The sequence below is a fragment of the Cupressus sempervirens genome, chromosome 5, assembly GCF_028749045.1.
Source record: "Cupressus sempervirens isolate cs-2001-9-10 chromosome 5, ASM2874904v1, whole genome shotgun sequence".
Lineage (NCBI taxonomy): Eukaryota > Viridiplantae > Streptophyta > Pinopsida > Cupressales > Cupressaceae > Cupressus > Cupressus sempervirens.
Genome location: NC_143122.1, coordinates 900189587 through 900203149, shown reverse-complemented (window position 1 = coordinate 900203149; position 13563 = coordinate 900189587). Strand labels below are relative to the sequence as shown.

Genomic DNA, 13563 nt, shown 5'->3' with positions numbered 1-13563 from the left:
CATGCATCTTCTTAAACAAATCAAGCTCATAATAAACAAGAATGAATTGCTTCTTCAATTTGTCTACCATACAATCCCACCTTGTGATCTTCTCTTTTCCTCTTCTATTTCTTTCGAATTGAACCTTTTTCCACCAAATTTTGTCATGGCCCTTTATTTTGGCATTTGCAAACTTAACCCTATCTGGATCCCTAATATCCTCGTACTCAAAGTACTCTTCCAGTTCATTGATCCAGTCAATCAACTCATCTAGTTTTAGATTTCCTCAAAATACACCCACATCAATTGTAGGTCTTTTCCAAAACTTAGTAATGGCCCTAAAAAGCCTTTCCTCTACCTAATTCAGAACTTCCCCGTCAAATTCCCCTTCTGGTCCAATTTCTTCTTCTTCATTATTATCCTCACTTTTGTCACTTGTAGTAACATTTGTTCCTCTATGAAGCTCCTCCTGCAACGCTTGTACCTACCTCTGGAGGGCTCTAACCTCCTTAGGATTAATAGCTCTGGCCCTTCCACCATGATCTCTTTGTGGAGGCATCTTCTAAACTTAAACCCACAACCACATAGTCCTAGTGCAAATTGCCTCACAGTTGGTACTCTATCTACACACTCAGGAAAAGCTGCTCTGATACCACTTGATGGGGACACAACCCAAGCACAGAATGGACATAATAGGAAAGGGAAATTTTATTAACTTGTAAATAAGCTAATACATTTAGTACAGAGAAAATAGGCTTCAAAACATGCAATAAATCTGGAGATAATTTCTCCTTTTAGTACCTCCTCTCAAACTCCACTCTGAACTACCTCTTACAATGCTAGAAATGTCCTTAAATAGACCCCGAAGGGTTAAGGATTAGTAATAAATTCTATAAAGTGCTAGTAGGCATCCACTAACCAAGTAGAAGGCTCCAGAAGCTGCATTAGAAGTTGCTGCAAATCTAGAAGAATCCATAAATGGTAATCGAACTTTCGAGAGGCATAACTTTTGAACCGTAGCTCTGATTGGCGAACCATTTACATTTTCAGAAAGCTCTTGAAGCGCTCTATAGCCCTATGGACAAGCTTCACTCATATCAAAATTTTCAGCCCTATTCAAGGTCATTTAATTCCCCTACCCTGACTTTGAAGCATTCTTAAGAGGTCTCCAAAAATCAAAAAACTATAATAACTTTCAAATCGTGGGGCCTTTTGACCTGATTCTTTTTCTGGAATGCTCTAAATTACAATTACATTCATCCGACCAATTTACACCTTCTAGTTCACCAAAATGATGGCTCAATTACATACTCCTATTTTTTTGGCATTTACACGTATCCCAAGGTATTCAAATGCTCTATCTTAAAACACTGATAGTGGAACTATGAGTGTTGGAACCTTTATTTGACCCAAATGGGTATCTAGAAATGAAAACATATGAAATAGAAACTAAGTCTAAGTACATTTTTTGGTTGACACAGGATTACCCTTACACCTCTGGATGCTCCTGCATTAGTGTTAGATTAGGGTTTGATTCTAGGATTTCATTTAGATTAGGGTTTGATCTTTCATTTAGGATTAGATTATTTAAGGGTTTCAATTTTTAGTTATGATTAGATCACGACCTTTGAGTTAAGGTTTGGTTAGGGTTTGAGTTAGATTCTAGGGTTTGATTTAGATATATAGTGGACCTTCATTTAAAGATTAAAGGGTTTTAGTTAGATTAGGTTTTGGTTATGATTTGATTTCTATAGTTACAATCTTAGATTAGGATTTCTCTAATGTTTTTCTAATATTTCAAGTTTAATGTTTTTTCTAATATTTTATAAAAGAATTTCCAAATATTTAATAATTTTTTTCTAATATGAAATGTTTTTTTCTAATATCTTCTATTGTTATATACTAATTTATTTTCTTTAATGTTAAATACTAATAATTCCAAATGTTATAATACTAAATTATTTTTCTAATAATATTTCACTTAGTAATGTTTTTCTAATAATTCTACATTATTTTTAAAAAAAAGTTTATAATGTTTTTCTAATATTTTCTAATGTTTTTTTCTAAATTTTCTCATAGCTTTCTAATATTTTTCAAACTACTATTTTTAAATATATTTTCTAATATATTTTTAATATTTAAAAATGTAAGATTTTCTAATGTTTTCTAATAAAACTAATATTTTTCTAAATTTGTTTTTTGTAATGTTTTTATAATAAAACTAATATTTTTATAAAAAATAGTTCCCAATTAAACTAATGCTTTTCTAATAAAACTAATATTTTTCTAAATTTATATATTTAAATATTCTAAATTATTGTTTTTAAAATATTTTATAGTGTTTTTCTAATATTTTCTAATTTTCAAGACTAGCATTTAAAAAAAAATTTCTAATGTTTTTTCTAATATTTTCTTACATTTATTCTACTATTTTCTCATAGTTTTTGTAATATTTTCCAAACTAATATTTTTAAATATGTTTTCTAATGTTTTTCTAATACAAACTAATATTTAAATGTAATAATTTTTCTAATATTTTTTTCTAATGTTTTGATATTCTAGATTAATGTTTTTTAATATTTTCTAACTTTTTTAGTATTCTAAACTATTGTTTTTCTAATATTTATCTAATTTAATGCTAATATTTTTTAAAATTTGTTTTCTAATGCTATATTAATATTTTTCTAATATATAACTAACATATACAAGAAAAATTATAAACATTAAATTAATAGAATTAAGTAACATAAATTAGCAATAAAAATATTATATTAACATGAAAATATGCTTTGAAAACATAAAAAACATTTAAAGAATAACATACAAACATAGCCGAAATAGTACAATGACGAGAATCTAGAGGAGAATAATGAAAAATGATGGGATAGGCTAATCAATCAAACACATTCACTCCAATGTCCAAATTGAAATGACACACCATAAAAATGAATAGTAAATATGAAAAAATGAAGTTTTTGAAAGTGAAATCACTGTAAAATATGTTTGGGTGAACATATTAATGAAGTATGTTCACTCGAACATACCTCATCTATATCAATTATGTTCATGCAAACATGTATTATAATTATGTTAGCATGAATATTTGATAAATCCAATATTTAGATTTTGCCATTTTTTCCAATTTCCTTCATCCCACAAAAGTGGAACCCATTATTGTGGGTTTACCCCTTGAAAAGAAAACCCTAGTAGAATGGGACGAATGAGGAATGAAAATTAGTAGTATTTCAAATATGGATTTGAATTTTCATATTCACATCATTGCACATAAGATATATAGCTCTAGCAGGTTGAACATTGTGTCATGTAAAGCTATGGACTTGGCATACAAAGTAGTGAAGAACAATCTATCATTCAACCTTGCCAAGGTATAGTAGAGATAGTTCAACAAGATTATGGAAAGCATAAAGGCATCAAAAAATAACCTATGTATGTTCCATTCCCTATTAACTTGTCTATTCTTTTATGTTAAGAAATTCTTTCCTTTAAAAGGTACTATCATTTGGAGAAAAGATGTGCTTGTGCTATATCAGATAAATGAGTATATTATGGAAATGAGTGAAAACTATAATAGCATTATGGATAACTATTTTAATGTTTTCAAGGAGAAAATGAAAAATAGATACTGAATCCCCAAGAAACTAGTTGAGGATTATAAGGATGATGTGTGTTTCATGGTGTATAGTGACAAAGTTTACATTCAAGCAGTTAAGCCTAGAATTGCATGGGTAAAACCTCTTAGTTATGAGGTTAATATTGATGAAACAAAAGATATCATTGAAGTTCTTTATAATGGGCTATTTGATCCTAAGGCAGCATATTTTGGCACATATGATGAAGCAAAAGCAAGGATTGAACTTGAAATAAAGCTCCCTCAGGTGGTTAAGAAAGGAAGGAAAAGAATTGCAAAATTGAAAACTAGTTCTACCCTTTTGTTACCCAAGTTAAAAGGTGAGGATGAGGAAGTAGGGGATGAGGAAAAATCTAAGGAAGAAGAGCCATTAAAGACAAATGGTAAGGTGATTATCACCAAGCCACAAAAGCCATCCACTATAGTATTCACAAGAAGATCATCCATGAAGAAATTTTACAAGGAAGGAGGAGACATTGTATTTGGAAAACCTCCACCCACCTTCTAAGACAAATTGAAAGATTTAGAAGTAGGAACCAACATAACCAACTTTAAATCATTAAATTATGAAATTAGGATAGCAAATGAGAAGAAGAAAATTGAAGACCTACTGATGGATAAGATGGGAAAATGGAAATACTCACTAGACCAGCTTGCTTCTCAAATTCCTTATGATTTGTTGGAGAAAATAAAGCCAAGATGGGAATTTTCCATGCAAACTGTCAAAGACATATATGGGAAGGCCTTGAGGTAGCTAATACCAAGCATATCAAATGTAGAGGTAAAAGTGTCACCGAAGAAAAATGAAGAAAAATTGAGTTTGAAGTTTAATAATTGCCTGATTTTGATGAAAGATATTGAACATGTTGTAAAGAATGCAACAAAAACTTGGAATAATATCTATCTATTACATAAAAAAAAAGTGATTTTCTACTTGATGTTAAAGATGATGATGATGATGATGAAGAGGATAAGGAGAAAGGTGAAGAAGAAATTTTTGAAGAAGCAACTCATTTTGATAATGAAGAAGATGAAGAGGAACAAGGACAAGAGGCTACTAAGGAAGCAAAGCAAGATGATGAGGAAACTAATCCACTTAAGATAGTTGCAGCAGTCATTGCCTCACTTCCTTACTCTCCAAGAAAACTAGTGAGAAAATCAAGCATGGAGACAACCCCAACAAGTTTGATTGTGACCACCAATGCCAACCCAAACATCCAATCACTCTTTGGTCCTACTCAACTCAACACATCATTGACTGAAGTGACCTCCACTTCATCTACCAGGTTGCAGACGTTTCCTTCTTCGACTAAGTTGGCTACTTCAGTTTTGAGCACATCAATTTTGGATTCTTAGGGTATTTATGTAAATATTTGTTTAGTAAGTGTAGTATTATTTTTTACAACAAGTCTTAACATGTCTACTATAATTTCTATTCTGGGTACACAAGTAATAAGTGTAAGGATAGTTGAGCCCAAGGCTCAACTAAGTACAAAATTTTTGGGTAAAGGAAAAGAGATGGAGGAAGAAATTGATTTAGATGAAGAAATTGTAATCCCAAATTGGAACATTTCCAAGCTTAAACAAAATGTAGTCCTTCAGTGAGCTCCTCCAGAAGAAGGCTAAACAACAAAGATTAAGAGAGGAGAGAGAAGAGGAATTCAAGATTAATTATGATGCAAAGCACATTTTAGTAGAGACCATAGGCATTGAGGTTGATTCTTCACAACTAATTTTTTATTAGCTAGAAGAGGTAGTCCAAAAATTTAATGAAGTTACTAATGGATAGGAGAAGCTAGTGTAGAAGCCAGAGAAGAAATTTGATAATAAATGTTGGAGCACATTACTCAACAAATAGCTATATATCAAGTAGGACTTTCTATAATTTTGGGTAATTTAGAAGCATCTTGTACAAATGTGTCATCACTTTTTGGAAAGCCATGTAATGTTTCTAAGTTTACTATGGAAATAAAGGAAAAATTGTCCAAAATAAATGAAGATCTAAAGGCTAGCACTTAGTACCTACAACTTGACCTTAGTTAATTCTCTACACATTTCAAGAAAATAAGAATTTTGTCAGATATGCAAGAAAAATTATTGAAAGAAGAAGCAAGGATAAGATCCACATTGATAGATATATAGAATATGATTCTTCCCACCATGGATGCACTGCAAAAACATATTATACATTCTAAATCTCTCATCCATGACAACAACTTCTCCATAGTGAACCATATGATAGAATTGTTAGCAGAAGTACAAATTACACTTCACACATGTAAGGTCTTGTAAGACAATTGAGATAAGACCTTAGCAATCATTCTCAAGGTACATTCAAATTTTTTATCTCATTTTGATGTTACTATTTAAATAAAATAAATCTTTGGCAATAATTTCAAAAAGGGACAGAAAGACATAAGTTATGGAGGAGAAAATGTAATAGGTTGTAAAAACAATGTGGGAGAAATGTACAAAAAGATATGTTGTATATAGCAAGAAGATGTATAGTATACTATATGAAAGAACCATACCATGCATAGATGTATAGTTTTTATATTTTTATTTTATTAACCATGAAGGTTAGTGTTACAAAATCTATGTTAGTTTTTTAGATGATGTTATGGGTGTGATCAGGTATGGATTGCTAGGTAAAAGGTTGAAGGACAAATTTGGTCATACTGGGAGTTCTCTGCTAAGTGGTTTTGTTGGAATGGAATAACCTGATAACCATGGAATTCCATACTTTCTTACTGAGGAATTTGTCAGCATTTATCGAATGCATAGTTTGATGCCAGACAACATCATTGTTAGAGACATTAATGCACCCTCTGAAAAGAACAAAACCCCTCATGTGCTTCAAGAGTGACTTTATATTTGAATGTCAACTTCTTGATAACATCAATATCAGTGCGGACATATTTTAAATATTTTTATTAAAAGGAGGCCAATTCTAGGTAGTCTTAATGTGTTCATATTAAATTCATTATCTAATTTATTTAGATAATTTTTTCTTTCAAGGTCTTTGACTTAGCTTTAAGTCAATTTTCAATTCTTCAATAACAAAACATACATTAGATACTATTTAGTTTATCACTAATGTATAGTCTAATTTATGCAACAATTTGTTATTCTTTGACTTTCTAATCTTTAACAAAGCTATTTTTGAAAAATAAGAGTAGAAACCAAACAAATCTGTCTAAATGATATGATTATTCAATAATGAGAGATGAATTTATTTGATTGCAAGGTGGATGTAAGAAAATTGTTAGGAATTAATGGGGAATGTTTATCATGATCGATAGAGGAATGCCTCACGATATAGTGAATTTAGAAGAAACATGCTTATGATTCCTATTACAAAGTGGGAAGATCTTACAGATGATGAAGAAGCCATTAAAGTTCTTCATGAGGTTTATGGTAATCATGTTGAAAATCTAGATTTTCTGGCTGGATTAATGGCAGAGAAAAAGATTAAAGGTTATGCAATAAGTGAAACTGCATTTTTTATCTTTCTACTAATGGCATCAAGGTGAAATAAGAATAAATTATTGTTTTGTCTTTTTCAAAAAAAAAAAATTAAATCTTATGGATCTTATTTTATACTTGTTGAATTACTATGCTTGTGGAACTAACTAGAGGAATTTAATACAGGCGACTTGAAGCAAACTGTTTCTTCACAAGTAATTTTAATGAGGAAGTGTATACAAAAAAGGGGTTAGAAAGGGTGAACCATACCGAAAGCTTGAAAGATGTTTTGAATCATCACTACCCAAAAATAGTGAAGAAATGGGTGAACTCATCTAGTGCATTCTCTATTTGGAGTGCAAATCCAAAAACCACTAGCCATATACCACTTTACCTTTGCATCCCTTCATAAAATCAACAAATTCCTGCTACAAGCCTCTTCATTTTTTTCCCTTGCTACAAACATTAGATAGTTTTGGTTATTTTACAATATCAAAATAAAAGGGCTATCTATTTGTTGTCTTGCCCAAAATAGACATGCCTCTTATACATAAAAATCTTCTAGGATTCCAAATTATTTATCTTAATTGAAAGGCTATATGTTAATAATTATTAAATTATCTATTTAGGTAAATGGGTTATCTATTTCCTATTATTTCCAAAAATGGAGTTTGTAAGAAAATGTAAAATGCATTTTTGGTATTTATATTCTAGAAAAGAAGTTTCTTATGATTCACTTTACATATTAATTCATTTGTTTTTTGAAATGACAAATATGAACTAATGTAAAACCCTTCCAAGGATGAAATATATCCTTTTGAAATTAGATAAATCAGTATTAGAAATGAAATCTTTAATTCAACATGCTAGAGATTTTGTTAATGTATGGCTAAATGTAGATTCTTTTTAGGTTGCATATTGCAAGAGAGTATCTTAATAGGAAGAGATTACAAAAAGTTCATAATGTATGAGTAGAGATGAGAGACATGAGAGCAATTAAAGGATAAATCCTATAACAATAAAATTCATTTAACTAAAAGGATTTCCTTTATTGGAAAAATCACCTAAATAGCCTTCAACATATAGTGATATTAGTATCTACCTATGAAAAACACTCTAAGACATTACCAAACACCAAATGAAAATTACACAAATTTGTAAAAGAATATAAGGAAATCTTGTCTAAAAAGTAGAAATATAAGTAAATCAAAAAAGAGGTTTAAAGGATAGAGTCAAGGGGTGGAGAAAGAGAGGTTAGAGATCATACATTTAGTCACCAAAATATAAAATATCATTTGCATCTTCTAAGAAATATAAATCAGCAACAAATAAAACTCTAGTACATATGGATATATTTCCATTATATGGACTTCTAAAAATTATTCAATATAACTCAAGTTATATTAGAAAAACCCAAATAAGATGAAAGGATTAAACAAAAATTCTAGGTAGTCTTAACATGTTTATATTAAACATAATTTTTTTGGTTTTTTTATAAAAAAGAGGCCAATTCTAGGTAGTCTTAACGTTTCTATATTAAATTTATTATCTAATTTATTTAGACAATTTTTTCTTTCAAGGTCTTTGACTCAACTTTAAGTCAATTTTCAATTCTTCAATAACAAAACATACATTAGATACTATTTAGTTTATCACTAATCCACAGTCTAATTTATGCAACAATTTGTTATTTTTTGACTTTCTAATCATCAACAAACTTATTTATGAAAAATAAGAATAGAAACTGAACAAATCTGTCTAAATGATATGAATATTCAGTAATGAGTGATGAATTTATTTGATTGCAGGGTAGATCTAAGAAAATTGTTAGGAATTAATGGACAAAAAACATTGTCTAAAATTGGAAATGAGGAAATGATTGTATCAATGGGACATGAAGCTAGTGGAGCTCTAATAGTTTGGAACTATCCCACATGGATGAGAGAACTTATTGCATAGGATCCTAATGGAAAGGATAGACCTGATCACATAGATTTGGCTTCCCTTGAAAGTAGGCGAATTCTCTTCACTATTAAATATTTTATTTCTTTGAAATGATATGCTTCTAACTTTGTATACTTGATTTTTAGTTATAGTTTATCATGATCGAGAGAGGAGTGTTTCATGATATAATGAATTTAGAAGAAACATGCTTATGATCCCTATTACAAAGTGGGAAGATCTTACAGATGATGAAAAATCCATTAAAGTTCTTGAGAAGGTTTATGGTTATGATGTTGAAAATCTAGATTTGTTGGTTGGATTCATGGTAGAGAAAAAGATTAAAGGTTATGCAATCAATGAAACTACCTTTTTCATCTTTCTACTAATGGCATCATGTGAAATAAGAATAAATTATTGTTTTTTTTTTCAAAAAATAATTGAAATATCATTGATCTTATTTTATACTTGTTGAATTACTATGCTCGTGGAACTAACTATAGGAATTTAATATAGGCGACTTGAAGAATACCATTTCTTTACACGTGATTTTAATGAGGAAGTGTATACAAAAAAGGGGTTAGAAAGGGTGAACCATATTGAAAGCTTGAAAGATGTTTTGAATCATTACTACCCTGAAATGGTGAAGAAATGGATGAACTCATCTAGTGCATTCTCTTTTTGGAGTGCAAATCTAGAAACCACTAACCATATATCACTTTACCTTTGCATCCCTTCATAAAATCAACAAATTTCAACTACAAAGCTCTTCATTTTTTCCCCCTTGCTACAATCATTAGATAGTTGTGGTTATTTAACAATATCAAAATAAAAGGGCTCTCTATTTGTTGTCTTGCCCAAAATAGACATGCTTCTTATATATAAGAATCTTCTAAGATTCCTAATTATTTATCTTAATTGAAAGGTTTTATGTTAATAACTATTAAATTATCTGTTCAGGTAAGTGGGTTATCCATTTCCTATTATTTCCGAAAATGGAGTTTGTAAGGAAATGTATAATGGATTTTTGGTATTTATATTCTAGAAAAGAAATTTCTTATGATTCACTTTACATATTAATTAATTTTCATTTTGAAATAGAAAACATGAACTAATGTAACATCCTTGAAAATATAAAATATATCCTTTTGAAATCAAATAAATCAGTATTAGAAATGAAATGTTTAACTCAACATGCTAGAGTTTTTGTTAATGGATAGTTAAATGTAGATTCTTTTTAGGTTGCATATTGCAAGTGAGTATCTTAATACGAAGAGGTTATAAAAAGTTCATAATGTATGAGTAGAGATTGGAGACATGAGAGAAATTAAAGGATAAATCCTATAACAATGAAATCCATTTAACTAAAATGATTTCTTTCATTGGAAAAGTCACCTAAATAGGCTTCAACATATAGTAATATTAGTATCCACCTATGAAAATAACTCTAAGACATTACCGAAGACCAAATGAAAATTAAACAAACTTGTAAAAGAATATAAGGGAATCTTTTCCAAATAGTAAAAATAAAAATAAATTACAAAAGAGGTTTAAAGGATAGGGTCGAGGGGTGGAGAAAGAGAGGTTGGAGATCATACATTAATCATTATATGGACTTCTGAACATTAATCAATATAACTCAATTTATATTAGCAAAACTCAAATAAGATGAAAGGATTAAACTGAAATCATAACAAATAAGTACAGAAGAAATTCTTGTTTCATGAAACCTTTATTAAAATTAGATTTAGAATACTGATCAAATTGATTTGATTATGTGTTAGATTGAATAAGTTTCCTAATATTGAATGATTTAAATACAAAATAGCATATGTAAAGTCCTATGAAAACAAATAAATAAGATCAAATACACAAGAGGAAGAGAGAGAAAGTGACAATACTTATTGGAAAATTACTTAATCTAGAAACTACATCATCAAAATTGAGTCCAGACATAGAATCATGATAGAAAACATGAAAAAATTCTAGATTGTGTAGATCGCTAGGTACTAGTCCACATATATAGGTAGATATGTTCTATCCAATAATTGTGTTTCAATGGGGTAGAAACAAAGTTCACCTCAAATCTCCATAAATCTTCTAAATATAAGTTTCTAGATCTAAATTCACAATTGGGTAAAAGCATAGATCTATATGACCATTTGGGATTTTGGCGCGGGTGGGGAGGGGGGGCATGGGGGGTTTCGACCGGAAGTGTTCCAATTGTAACCTTTTTCGTCGTACAGATCTGGCACTTTCACACACCTATGTGGCCATTGGGGTTTTGACCAAAACCCTTCTGGCCAAAATAGTTTTGGTCATAATCCCCCTGGAATCATAAAAAAGTGAAAATTACTTGTCGAGGGTCATTTACATATTGCGACAATTCCAGTAGTGGTTTAGAGTGTTTCAACTTTAACCAGTAAGTGGTTTTTTTTGTTTTGTTTTTAAGTTATTACATCTTACCATTAGTTAAATTAGTTTTCTTTTAAGTGTTTTAGTAATTGAATTAATTATATTCTAAGTGTTTTATTAATTAAATTAATTATATTTAAAATGTTTTAGTTGTTGAATATTTAGATTAGTTAAATTTTTATTAGTTAGATCAATACGTTAGATTTAAAGAACTATATAGTATTTTTTTATTAAATATCTGTTTAATCATAAATGTAGATTTTACATCAAGTATAGAAAGTTCAAGTTGAGACCTATATAACTAAAGTAATTGCATTTGACAAAACATTAGCATGGTACAAACCTATATAGATAACTAACATGTAACTTGAAACATTACATATCTAACTAAACTATAGTAAGTTCTAGTTGTTCAAACTTGAAAACTTAAAATTTAACCAATTTCAAAGTTAGAAAAATTGAAAACTATAATAACATGTAGGTACATGAAACTTCAAAATCTCAAGTTAAGACCTTAAGATAGCTAAAAATTAGTTAAATTTTAGAAAAAAAAAATTAACATAGTAAACCTATGTACTATCTAATAACATGTGCACATTTTTTGTTGACATACATGAGCTAGCTACATCAAGTTTCAATATATAAATTTAACATGTGTGTTAAATTAAAATGATCCATATATTTTAGATACATTCAAATTTGTACCTGTACATGTTTTAAATTAAATTTAACTTTTAGTTTTATATGTACTCACATATATCTTAACTCTACATTTATAGATAGAGATCTTCTTTGCATATATCATTAAGTCGTCTGGTAGTGCACCTACGTGCTCAGGGTAGGCTAATGTTTAGGGAGGGAGTCATAGTGCTAAGTCAAGCACATCACATAGCCTGATGTCATCCTCTGAGGAGAGACACCATCTATTTAGAGATATAGTTGCTAGGTTATCTTGTGTTATAGAGTATTTGGATTCTACATTTTTGGCTTCTACCACTCTCCATAACAGGGCGAAGATTATTTTTATGAGAGAAGAGTTATGCCATATGATTGAGATGATAGAGATGTACAACCCATTTGATGATATTAGTATTGAGACTTTTTACTCTTCCCTTTCTCACTGTGTCACTAGCACTATGAAGTATACACAGATTGATGGAGAGGTCTACACCACTATGGTGATGAGTATGTTTCCATTTTATATAGATAGGCCTAGGGCTAGAGGTTATTTGGCTATGAAGTGTATAGATCAGCTTGTTGTACCATTTATATATCCTTAGTGGTTAGCTACACATCATAGGTGGCCATTTATAGAAGGATGAGATTTCTCTTCATTTCTACAAATAATTGTTTGCAAATTTTCATTTACATCATGATGCCAATTATATAGATTTTCCAGGTAATGTTGGATAGAGCCTTGATAGATTGTTAGAGATATTTAGACCTGTGGACACCCCTACGCCCACTAATAAATGGGCAATCGTGGGTCCAAATATTTTGGTCATGCTAAGAGCTCCACGGATGACTACTATGGGTATTAATGTTCCTGATGATACAATTAGGGTTTAGATACATTTTAGCATTGTCACAGTTGCTATACATTTATAGGAGATGTCTTCAAATCAATGTGGCTGATATATGTTATGATCTCGTGGAACCATTTTGGTAGCTACATCCTCTAGAATAGGATTTGATGATGTGTATGAGATACCAGATATACCATCTCCACTAGAGGTTTTTGGTAGATCAGATGTGGATGCATTGCATTGTATGGCATTCTATTTAGCATCTAATCTTCTCGGCTCATATAAAGCATTATTGATAGTGACATAGGAAAAGGATATGAATAACTAGGGCCAAAGGCTCACCTAGCTATCCAAACAACCCTGCAAGAGTTAACACAATGGAAGCAAACACAAGTGGATAGCAACCAAGGAGGAGAAGAGGGAAATACTTCTATTGATTCATCAAAATATCTTCATACATGCCCAACTATGAGGCTTTCTAGGTTTCGGCCAATTACAATACATTCACCTTCAAAGATTCAACAACAAATTTGCACTTTCGATTTTGCTCTCTCAAAACTTTCCTTCTTCTAAAACTTACTTAGCTCT

At 30.1% G+C, this 13563-nt stretch overlaps 1 pseudogene; it reads left to right on the top strand.

The window, feature by feature from the left end:
- Positions 1–6248: 6248 nt before the first annotated feature.
- LOC149558832 (alpha-dioxygenase PIOX-like) lies at positions 6249–9776 on the top strand (annotated as a pseudogene).
- Positions 9777–13563: the final 3787 nt, after the last annotated feature.